The sequence below is a fragment of the Camelina sativa genome, chromosome 2 (assembly GCF_030686135.1).
Source record: "Camelina sativa cultivar CO46 ecotype springtype chromosome 2, ASM3068613v1".
Taxonomy (NCBI): domain Eukaryota; kingdom Viridiplantae; phylum Streptophyta; class Magnoliopsida; order Brassicales; family Brassicaceae; genus Camelina; species Camelina sativa.
The window spans coordinates 18,689,082-18,702,104 of NC_141881.1; positions in this window are offsets into that span (position 1 = coordinate 18,689,082).

Consider the following 13,023-nt stretch of genomic DNA (forward strand, 5'->3'; position numbering starts at 1 on the left):
TCCTCACACTCTTCTGACCAAACAAAAGGAACATCCTTCCCTGTCAACTTAGTCATAGGACGTGCTCTGCTTGCAAACCCCTGCACAAATCTCCTGTAGTAACCTGCCAACCCAAGGAAACTTCTGATCTCTGTGGCATTCTGCGGTCTAGGCCAATCTCTGATAGCCTGAATCTTCTCTGGATCCACAGAAACCCCCTTTGCAGAAACAATGTGACCCATAAAGCCCATCTCACGCTGCCAAAAACTGCACTTGCTCAACTTAGCAAACAACTTCTGCTCCCGCAGCTTCTCCATAACTGCCCTCAAATGCACTGCATGCTCCTCAGGACTCTTAGAATAAACCAGGATATCGTCGATGAAAATGATGACAGACACATCCAGAAACTCCTGAAACACGCTGTTCATCAATCTCATAAACGCTGCTGGTGCGTTAGTCAACCCGAAAGGCATCATCACAAACTCATAATGCCCATACCTCGTCCTGAAAGCAGTCTTCCTCACATCTGCCTCATCTATCGGTATCTGATGATAACCCGACGGCAGATCTGCCTTGGAGAACCAAGTAGCACCTCTCAATTGATCCAACAACTCATCGATCCTAGGAAGAGGATACTTGTTCTTCACAGTGACCCGGTTCAAACCCCAATAATCGATACACAACCTAAAACTCCCATCCTTCTTCTTCACAAACAACACCGGCACTCCCCACGGTGATACACTAGGACGGATGAAACCCTTACTCAACAAATCCTCTAGCTGCTTCTTCAGCTCTGCCATCTCTGCTGAAGCCATTCTGTAAGGAGGTTTGGATAACGGTGTCGCCCCCGGTTCCAGTTCAATGGTAAAAGGATCCGACCGAGATGGTGGTAATCACTGCAAAGACTGAAACACATCCTCAAACTCCTCCACTACTGGAATACCGCTAACCGTAGACTTCCCCACTGACTCTGGCATAGATATAGTAACCAAATAAGCCTCACGGCCCATCTCGATCATCTTCCCAGCCTGAATGGCTGAGATCACAAGACTCCCCGAAGTCGGTCTAATACCCTGGAATACCAACTTCCCTTCTGAACGCTTAAACTCCACTCTACCCAAATGGCAATCCAAATGCACCCTATGCCGATGCAACCAATCCATCCCGAGAATAACATCATACAGCTCCACTGGACTGATAAGCAAATCTGCTGGCCACGACTCTCCTGCGATCTGAACATCAATTTCTCTAGCCCGACCAATCACTCTCAGGAACTCGCCTCCCGCAACTCTGACAACTCCTGCACGCTCTCCAGGATCCCCGCTGATCCCCGCACACTCTGCACACTCTGGAGTAATGAAGCTATGCGAAGCTCCAGAATCAAACATAACATGGGACTTAAACCCGCCCACCAACAAGGTCCCTACACAAACCTCATGTGCTGAGAACCTAACACTTTATCACAGGAAACATATACAATATGAACCTACTAAAATTCACAAAGTTTAAGTACCAGAAAATATATATGTGATCGCCCCAGCACTAGTTCCACCAGTCTCAGCTGTCGTGTAAACCCGTAGCACCTTGTAACATCCGTGAACCAATTTTTGTAATTTTGGTGTGGGTGTCGATCGACACCCTTGGTGCATCGATCGACACCATGTGTTCCGGTTTGGTCGGGTTCGTTTTAATTGCTGTTTGGTTCGGTTTGGTTCAATTAAATCCCTAATCGTGGTTTTAAGGGCTAAAAACAAAGTAAGGGTTTTGGGAAGTCTCATTTTTGGTCGCCATTAAGTGAGAAAAAGAGAGAAAAGAGAGAAAAACATTTTTTGTGATTTTCTGGGCTTGTTCTTGGAGATTTTGGAGAGATCTGAGGCTGTAGAAGTGATAGCTGTTGCTGGGAACAAAGGAGAAGCTTCTGGAGGTGTTGATTCCATCGTTTCTCAAACCAATCTTCTTGTTTTTGAGGTGAGTGCTTGACCATGGTTGATCTAAGCATGAGATCTCTTTTGTTTTGGCTGTTCTTTGTCTTTTTGTGGTGTTTGCTTGCTTGGGTGTGTTGCTCTTGAGTTTCCCATAGGTTTGTGTGGCAATTGGGTGAGTTTGGGGACGAAATCGGGATGATTGGAATTGGGATTCGACGTTCGTGTTCGTGCAGTTCGCGTCTGCAGTTTTGGCATCGATGGACACCATTTTGAGGGGCATCGGTCGACACCTCTTTGGTGGAGCATCGATCGACACCCTTCAGTATCGGTCGGCACCCGTTTTTGTGGCATCGATCGGCGCTTCACTTGTAGCATCGGTCGACACTGGTCTCATCCGAGACTTGTTTTTCCTGGTTTGATGTATTGTTGTGTGTTGTTTTTTTTGCTTAAACATGAGGGTCTCATATGCTTGTGTGTATAACCTAGTAGATGGGAGGACGGCCTCACTAAGTATTTGTGATAATACTTACGCATCTCAATTGTTGTTTGTGGTGTGCAGGTAAAGGAAAAGTGTGATCGTGGGATCAAAGGCGATGAGGAGGAGGATGTTCTAGAGGCTTGATTGATTGTGGTCTAGCTATTGTTAGGTTGCTAGTATTGAGTTGATAGAGCATTGTAGGATGTTGGAACCTTGCTATTTCATTTTTGGTTATTGGATTATTGTTGTCGGTATTCTTTTGGTTTAATGGAGATTGTTTTATTTGGTTATCCGCGGTTATTGATTGTTGTTAGGATGTTAGTGGGTATGGGACCACTAGTAAATTAAGGTATTAAAAATAAAAAATAAACGGGAAGGGTTGTTTCAGTATCGGTCGGCACCCGTTTTCGTGGCATCGATCGGCGCTTCACTTGTAGCATCGGTCGACACTGGTCTCATCCAAGACTTGTTAGCGGCATTCTGGTAGTGGAGGACTTTGAGGATGTGTTTCAGTCATTGCAGGGATTACCACCATCTCGGTCGGATCCTTTTTACTATTGAGCTGGAACCGGGGACGATGCCGTTATCCAAGGCTCCTTACAGGATGGCTCCAGCAGAGATGGCAGAGTTGAAGAAGCAACTGGAGGATTTGTTGAGTAAGGGTTTTATCCGTCCTAGTTGTTCACCGTGGGGAGCTCCGGTGCTGTTTGTTAAGAAGAAGGACGGGAGTTTTCGGTTGTGTATCGACTATCGGGGTTTGAACCGAGTTACTGTGAAGAACAAGTACCCTCTCCCGAGGATTGATGAGTTGTTGGATCAGTTGAGGGGTGCTACTTGGTTCTCCAAGATCGACTTGGCTTCAGGTTATCATCAGATTCCGATACATGAGGCAGATGTGAGGAAGACGGCTTTCAGGACGAGATATGGGCATTATGAGTTTGTGGTGATGCCTTTAGGGTTGACTAACGCACCAGCTGCGTTTATGAGATTGATGAACAGCGTGTTTCAGGAGTTTCTGGACGTGTCAGTCATCATTTTCATCGACGACATTCTGGTATTTTCCAAGAGTTCTGAGGAGCATGCAGTACATCTGAGAGCAGTTCTGGAGAAGCTGCAGGAGCAGTGGTTGTTTGCTAAGCTGAGTAAGTGCAGTTTCTGGCAGCGTGAGATGGGGTTCTTGGGTCACATTGTTTCAGCTGAGGGATTTTCAGTGGATCCAGAGAAGATTCAGTCCATCAGGGAGTGGCCGAGGCCCAGAGTGCCACTGAGATTCGGAGTTTTCGAGGGTTTTACGAGTATGGCACAGCCGATGACTAAGCTTACCGGGAAGGAGGTTCCATTTGTGTGGTCACCGGAGTGTGAGGCGAGTTTTGCAAGCCTCAAGCAGATGTTGACTACCACGCCGGTGTTAGCACTGCCTGAGCAGAATGAGCCTTTTGTTGTGTATACAGATGCTTCTGGAGTGGGGTTGGGTTGTGTGCTTATGCAGCAGGGGAAGGTTATAGCCTATGCTTCGCGGCAGTTGAGGAAGCATGAAGCTAATTATCCTACTCATGATTTGGAGATGGCAGCAGTGATCTTTGCACTGAAGATTTGGAGATCTTATCTGTATGGTTGGAAGGTACAGGTATTTACAGATCACAAGAGTCTGAAGTACATTTTTACTCAGCCTGAGCTGAATTTGAGGCAGAGGCGTTGGATGGAGTTAGTAGCGGATTATGATTTGGACATAGCTTACCATCCTGGTAAAGCTAACCTGGTTGCAGATGCCTTGAGTCGGAAGCGGGCGGCTTCGGCTCAGGAGCAGGATATGGAGGTGTTGGTAGGTGAGATTAGTGCATTGAGTTTGTGTGCTATCTCATTGGAGCCTTTGGGTTTGGAGGCAGCTGATCGAGCGGATTTGTTGAGCAGAGTGCGGTTAGCTCAGGAGAGCGATGAGGGGCTGGTGAATGCCTCTAGAGCTGCGGGTTCAGAGTATCAGGTTTCTGCTAATGGTACTATCCTTGTGCATGGTCGAGTTTGTGTGTCCAAGGGTGAGGAGTTGAGGCAGGAGATACTGAGGGAGGCTCATTCGAGCAAGTTCTCTATTCATCCAGGGACGACTAAGATGTACCGTGACCTCAAGCGGTATTATCACTGGGTCGGGATGAAGAAGGACGTAGCTGACTGGGTGGCAAAGTGTGACACTTGCCAATTAGTGAAGGCGGAGCATCAGGTTCCTGGTGGATTATTACAGAGTTTGCCCATTCCAGAGTGGAAGTGGGATTTTATCACGATGGACTTCGTGGTGGGTTTGCCTGTGTCGAGGACGTTTGATGCGATTTGGGTCATTGTGGACCGTTTGACTAAGTCTGCGCATTTTCTGGCCATCAAGAAAACTGATGGAGCAGCGGTTTTGGCCAAGAAGTATGTGAGGGAGATAGTTAGATTGCATGGTGTGCCTGCTAGTATTGTGTCTGATAGGGATTCCAAGTTCACCTCGGTGTTCTGGAGGGAGTTTCAGGCAGATATGGGCACAAAGGTGCATATGAGTACAGCCTACCATCCTCAGACGGACGGTCAGTCAGAGAGGACGATCCAAATTCTGGAGGATTTACTAAGGATGTGCGTGTTGGACTGGGTGGTCATTGGGCAGATCATTTGAGCTTGGTGGAGTTTGCTTATAACAACAGCTACCAGGCTAGTATTGGGATGGCTCCTTATGAGGCTTTGTATGGGAGGCCGTGTCGTACACCATTATGTTGGACTCAGGTGGGGGAGAGGAGCATATATGGTGCAGATTTTGTTCAGGAGACCTCAGAGAAGATCCGGGTTCTGAGGCTGAACATGAAGGAGGCTCAGGATCGGCAGAAGAGTTATGCTGATAGGAGGAGAAAGGATCTTGAGTTTCAGGTTGGTGATAGAGTGTATCTCAAGATGGCCATGTTGCGGGGTCCGAACATGTCATTGACAGACACTAAGTTGAGTCCGAGGTACATGGGTCCGTTCAGAGTGGTTGAGCGGGTGGGGCCAGTGGCATACCGGCTGGAGTTGCCTGAGGTTATGCGTGCGTTCCACAACGTATTTCATGTGTTGATGCTGAGGAATTGTCTTCACGAGGGTGATCGGTTGTTGCCTAAGATTCCTGAGGATCTTCAGCCCAACTTGACGTTGGAGGCGAGACCTTTGAGGGTACTTGGGAGGAGAGTCTAGGAACTTCGGAAGAGGAAGATTCCTTTGATGAGAGTCCTGTGGGACTGTGATGGAGTAGAGGAGCAGACTTGGGAGCCCGAGGCGAGGATGAAGGCAAGGTTTAAGAAGTGGTTCGAGAAGCAGGCCGCGACTTGAGCTTGTCTAGCCGGGTCCGAGTTGTAGTCCGTGGCTGGAGCGGGTATGGAGTATTCCAGCCCATCTCTCTTGATACTTGGTCGCTTAGGGGTGGTTGGTTGTGCGACTAAGTACCAAGATGAGGTGGTGCTCGGGATGCAGGTTGATGAATTGGATTGTTGTATCTTATTTTTTCTATTGTATTTTCGTTGAGGTTGTAACGATTATGACATTTTTGGGATTAATAAGTTGAGTATTTTTCTTTGTGTTGACTGTTGTTGTCATGGGAAAAGAGAAATAACTCGGGTTTCTATTTTTGGAAGTTTCCATAAATAGAAAGTTTCCACAAAAGTAAAGTTTCCAGAATTAGAAAGTTTCTAAAAGGGAATTTTTGTGGGAAGTGTTGAGGTAGATCTAGCCGGGAGATACTCGATGGCATCAGATTTGCTTTTGCTCAAGGCCGTGTGGGCCCAACTCATGTGATACCGATAGCTCGATAGACTTTGTGACCAGAGAGTGGGAGTGGTATGATGCCTCGGATGACGATCCGAGAGCGTGCTCGAGGGTGACGGCCCAAGAGCGGGATATTTGAGACTCCCTGGATACCGTAGCTGTGAGTTGAGGCTCAGCACTGAGCCGGTATGTCTCGAGGGTTGCAACCCGAGAGCGGGGGAGTGTGTGTGAGTGACTTCCTCGATGCCGTAGCTTAAGGCGGTTGGCCTGACAACGAGCCGGCATGATTCGTTGGTTGCGACCACTGACGGGGGAAGCACTAAGTTGTGAGCAAATAGTGTCTTTGATGCGAGTGTATTGGCTAGAGGGAGACCTCATGGTTCAGTCGGAGGTGTGCAGGCTGTTGCGACAGTGCACGGGAAACCTTGGCTGACGGTGATTAGTTCGGTCGGAGGACGTGCGGGCCGTGATGACGGTGGCACGGAGGTCCTTGACGGATGGACGGTGTTGCTGGATTCGAGGCCGAATCCTTATTGGTGGGGGAGAATTGTAACATCCGCGAACCAATTTTTGTAATTTTGGTGTGGGTGTCGATCGACACCCTTGGTGCATCGATCGACACCATGTGTTCCGGTTTGGTCGGGTTCGTTTTAATTGCTGTTTGGTTCGGTTTGGTTCGGTTAAATCCCTAATCGTGGTTTTAAGGGCTAGAAACGAAGTAAGGGTTTTGGGAAGTCTCATTTTTGGTCGCCGTTAAGTGAGAAAAAGAGAGAAAAGAGAGAAAAACGTTTTTTGTGATTTTCTAGGCTTGTTCTTGGAGATTTTGGAGAGATCTGAGGCTGTAGAAGTGATAGCTGTTGTTGGGAACGAAGGAGAAGCTTCTGGAGGTGTTGATTCCATCATTTCTCAAACCAATCTTCTTGTTTTTGAGGTGAGTGCTTGACCATGGTTGATCTAAGCATGAGATCTCTTTTGTTTTGGCTGTTCTTTGTCTTTTTGTGGTGTTTGCTTGCTTGGGTGTGTTGTTCTTGAGTTTCCCATAGGTTTGTGTGGCAATTGGGTGAGTTTGGGGACGAAATCGGGATGATTGGAATTGGGATTCGACGTTCGTGTTCGTGCAGTTCGCGTCTGCAGTTTTGGCATCGATGGACACCGTTTTGAGGGGCATCGGTCGACACCTCTTGGGTGGAGCATCGATCGACACCCTTCAGTATCGGTCGGCACCCGTTTTTGTGGCATTGATCGGCGCTTCACTTGTAGCATCGGTCGACACTGGTCTCATCCGAGACTTGTTTTTCCTGGTTTGATGTATTGTTGTGTGTTGTTTTTTTTGCTTAAACATGAGGGTCTCATATGCTTGTGTGTATAACCTAGTAGATGGGAGGACGGCCTCACTAAGTATTTGTGATAATACTTACGCATCTCAATTGTTGTTTGTGGTGTGCAGGTAAAGGAAAAGTGTGATCGTGGGATCAAAGGCGATGAGGAGGAGGATGTTCTAGAGGCTTGATTGATTGTGGTCTAGCTATTGTTAGGTTGCTAGTATTGAGTTGATAGAGCATTGTAGGATGTTGGAACCTTGCTATTTCATTTTTGGTTATTGGATTATTGTTGTTGGTATTCTTTTGGTTTAATGGAGATTGTTTTATTTGGTTATCTGCGGTTATTGATTGTTGTTAGGATGTTAGTGGGTATGGGACCACTAGTAAATTAAGGTATTAAAAAAAAAAAAACGGGAAGGGTTGTTTCATTTTCAGTATGGGTCGGCACCCGTTTTCGTGGCATCGATCGGCGCTTCACTTGTAGCATCGGTCGACACTGGTCTCATCCGAGACTTGTTAGCGGCATTCCGGTAGTGGAGGACTTTGAGGATGTGTTTTAGTCATTGCAGGGATTACCACCATCTCGGTCGGATCCTTTTACTATTGAGCTGGAACCGGGGACGATGCCGTTATCCAAGGCTCCTTACAAGATGGCTCCAGCAGAGATGGCAGAGCTGAAGAAGCAGCTGGAGGATTTGTTGAGTAAGGTTTTTATCCGTCCTAGTTGTTCACCGTGGGGAGCTCCGGTGCTGTTTGTTAAGAAGAAGGACGGGAGTTTTCGGTTGTGTATCGACTATCGGGGTTTGAACCGAGTTACTGTGAAGAACAAGTACCCTCTCCCGAGGATTGATGAGTTGTTGGATCCGCGGTTATTGATATTGTTGTTAGGATGTTAGTGGGTATGGGACCACTAGTAAATTAAGGTATTAAAAAAAAAAAAAAAAACGGGACGGGTTGTTTCACACCTGCTCAATCCGTGCCACCTGCTGACCTCCAGGCTGCACCTGCTGCAACGCTGCCACTGCTGCTGGCTGCAACTTGGGACAAAAAGGCCTGATGTGCCCTGTCTCCCTACAATGATAACATACTCGAGGCCTTGTCGTCGGAACACTCCTCTTGGGAAAACTAGCAACCCTGTGATCCTTGCTCCCACAACCGAAGCAACTCGCACCACTCGGCTTCTGCGTAGCCTCCCACTTCCTCTTGGTTCCCTGAGCATGCCTACCGCCCCTGCTAGAACAACCCTGCTGCTGAGCCCTACTAGGCTGAACTGCTGGAGCAACCGCCACTGACTGTGCCTGGATATCCTCCTCAATCTCTGCTGCAGTCTCAACCAGCTCTGTACGCGTAGCATAACTTCGCCCTCTACAGTGAACCCTCAAGTCATCCCGTAGAGCACTCAAAAACCTCCTGATCTGAGCCTCCTCAGACTCCATAGCCCGACCCCCATAACATAGGAGTCGACTGAACTCCAAGTCCAGCTCCCGCACTGACCGCGTCCCCTGAAATATCTGAAGGAACTGCACCTCCAACCGGTCCAATGCCTCCCTAGGAAAATACTTGCGGTTGAACTCCAAGACGAAGTCAGCCCAAGCCATCTCCCGCTGCACTCTCCTAGCAGCCACTGATCTCCACCACAACTCAGCATCACCATCCAAAAATTAGACCCCTATGTCCACCCAAAACTCCTCAGGACATCTCAGAGTATAGAAATTACGTTCCACACTCGTCCTCCAAGCATCTGCAGTAGTAGGATCTGTACCGCCCAAAAACCTCTCAGTGAACAGACCATTCATCTCCTTGAGCATAGACAAATAACGTCCATGCTCTCCCACATCCGCAACCACTGGCTGCCGCTCCTCCGCCACCACTGGTGGCACTACCTGAGCCTGAGCCAGTACCGCTAGTGGTAACCGCGCTAACACCTCTGCTAGCATAGCCGCAAAGTCGGTACCAGGGACTCCACCCGCTGGGACTCCCACACCCGGGACCTTAGCATCACCGGCCACTGGAGCGTCAACACCGCCCCCTCCTGCCACACTCACGGAATCCCCCGGAACACCCTGCGACTCGCCAACACCCTCAGCCGTCACACTCTGGTCCTCGGTCTCACTAACCACTGGGACTCTGCCCCTACCACGACCACGTCCGCGCCCACGACCACGTCTGCGTCCACGACCTCGACCAGCCACAGCCTCATCTCTAACCATCTTTGCACTACCATGAACAGAAGGCTAAGCAAACAATTACTATTTAACACAGAAACATAAACTCACCGTGGAATCACACAATCGGCTCGAAGAGGATGTTCTAGGACTCCATGCAACACACAATTGACTAACTCACATGATCAATCAAGACATGCAATCCCAAACATCTACAACAAAAACCTAGTGAACCCAAACCTAGAACCGTAAGGGCTTTGATACCAAAATGAAAGGACCGACCTTTTTAAAAGTAATAATAAATAATAAATAATAATATAATATAATAAAAAAACTAACAACTAGTGGTCCCATACCCACTAGCCACCTAACCACAATCACAACCAACAGCGCCTAATCCTTTTTTGCTAAGCCCCGCATAAAAATAGGGAAGTGCAGCGATGTATGCAGCTGAGGCATCCTAACAGACCGGTAGACTTGAACCTTGTTCCTACATGACAGCGGAATAACCAAAAACCAATCAATATCCAATAATAATCCAATAAAATAATATAACCAATAACATCAACAATATCCAGTATTAATTCCAATCCTAACCAATGTTCCCAAACAACATAAACCAATGAACCAGCAATCCTAAGCAACATTCTAGGACTCAACTCTAGCAACCTAACAGAAGCCAGACAACCAAGCGAACCACTAGAACATCCTCATCTTCATTGCCTTGATTCCACGATCACACTTTGCCTTTACCTGCACCACAAACACATATTGCAATGCATGAGTATTTTATAAACACTCAGTAAGGCAATCCTCCCATCTACTGGGCTATACACACAAGCAATAGAGTATCAATAACCATCACACAGCAATCAACAAACAGCAAATAACAAACCAGGACTTAGAATGTATTTTTATAATTCTATCAATTAACAATGCTCTATCAATTGACAATTTACAAATTTTTGATAACATTTTATAAAATTCTATTACAAAGAATATAAAATACATTGTGGAAAAGAAAAAAAATGGTGTCGTGTTCTTCCTATCACAAAGCTGCAAAAATCATTCTTTAGGTGCAAAATGGTTGCATACTTGAAAAGGTTGAAGGAGTTGAAAAAAATTATTCAACCAAGTTTCACCATTTGATTGGAAGAGGTTGAAGAAGTTGGAAAAATCTATTCAACCCATTCAACCTAAAAAGTTGAAAAAATAAACTAATCCTACAGCAAAAATGTTCAACTTGTTCAACCACTATTTTGGAGATGAATGAATTGAATATTTTCCAACTCAATTTTATTCAACTCATTTTTTTAATTTTAAGCAACTATTTGCAGCCTTTATTTGCAAGAATCTCCTAGAGTACACTTCTTTCTCTGCAAACGCCACGGGCCTCTCTCCAAGAGTATTCACTGTTTGGGCAAAATTAATCGATTCGTTTAAAGACTACGGAAACAAGAAACAGATGTTGAATAGTTGTTTTTATTAATCAAAGTCTCGAGTTCAAGTACAAGAATTCAAGACACAGTGAATCAATCAATAAACCCTAGACGCGCTCTTGAGTTGAATCGTGTGTCTTGTGTTTTAAGTCTCTTGCTTTGTTCTCGATGGATCCTCTCGTGGAGGCTGCTCTCCCTTATATAGAGGTTCCTTTACCCTAATCCCTTAGGATATCTCTTGGGGCTTCCTGATCCTATCCATAATAAAGTCGGTTACGAGGCTCTTGGCCCATTAACGATGTCGGTCGCTAGACTCTTGGTCTATTGATGAAGCTATTCACGAGATTCTCGGTCTCGTGATAGAGTCAGTCGCGAGATTCTCGGTCTTGTGATACAGTCAGTCGCGAGATTCTCGGTTTCGTGATACAGTCAGTCGCGAGATTCTCAGCTCATTAACCCAATCAAGAATATTTTCCTTAGCCAAGATAAATTCATGTTTATGTTGACTTTATCCAGTAAAATATGCATTGACTGAACAAATTATATTTACTAATTTTATAATGATAAAATTATGCCCAACATTCACCACGATGCTCCACTTTTATGATATCAATAAGTTCTTAGCACACAATCTCTCAAGCTAAGAACTCTTTCTTCTCTGTGATTCCTGACTCGAAAATAATTTGATAGTCGATGAAGAGTAAGAGAAAAGACTAAAGAGGAGAGTGAGTGAAAAGAAAAGATAATAGGGTTAGTGTCCGTTAGATTTATTTTAATCAACGGTTCATATTACACATTATGTGATCCTTACTTTAACCGCTTAGCCAATCAAATACTAAATAGGGATTAAAGTTTGTGTCTATTGGATTCACTGCAATCAACGGTCTATATTAAACGCAGTGGGATCCTTCTCTTAATGAGTTAGCTGTTAGCCAATGACAATTTTTATTTGCATTTTAGATTTTAGCATTTTTTGCTATTTTTTCTTTCAATTTTAATTAGTAGGTTAATTTTCCAATATGTTTTAAATTAATGAAAATAAAATATATGTTCTAAAACTCTTTTTTTGACATATAACACTTATCATCAACTCCATTTGCAAAATGGTTATTTTAGTTTATAGTATTTTTTTTAGTATGTAGTTAAGTATTATAACTCATAATATGTAATTTTATATTTATTCCTACTATATGTTATTATTATTAGTATTACAATAAAAAATTTACATTTTATTTTGTTAATTTCTAAATAATGAAACATGTTTCAAGATTGAACCCTATACCCTAAACCCTTTAGGGTATAAGATTTAGGGTTTAGGGTTCAATCTTGAAATACAATTCACTATTTTCAATTAACAAAATAAAATGTAAAAATATTTAAAACTTATTGAGAACATTAAAAAGGTTTTTACAAGTTTGAATTTATATATTTTTATCTTAAATATTCATAAATCCATAAAATTATTATATATTGATTGTTAATAGAGTAAGAAAACTTATATATATTATGAATTTATGAATATTTAAGAATATCTGTATGAGAATATTTTTTAGCATTTTATTATGTTAATTGATAAATAATAAAAATGTTTAAGAATAAAAGTCTAAAGTGTTTAGATTTATGGTTTAGGGTATATGATTTATGGTTTAGGTTTTATAGGATTTAACTATTTATCAATTAACAAAATAAAATGCAAAAAGATAATAAATTAACATATATGATTCCGTGATTATGTATAATTAACAAATTTTTATTTGATTATGTTTAATTAACAAATGACTCTAGGAGTATAATTATGAATAAAACAAGTTTTATTTGTAGTTATAACTTATAATTATGTATTGAGTATTTTTAATATACATATTTGTAGTTTTTTTACGTCATAAATTTGTTGTTTTATTTCTTTGTTATTTAGCAATGACATAGTATTAAAGAGAGAAAATACCTTATGAAATT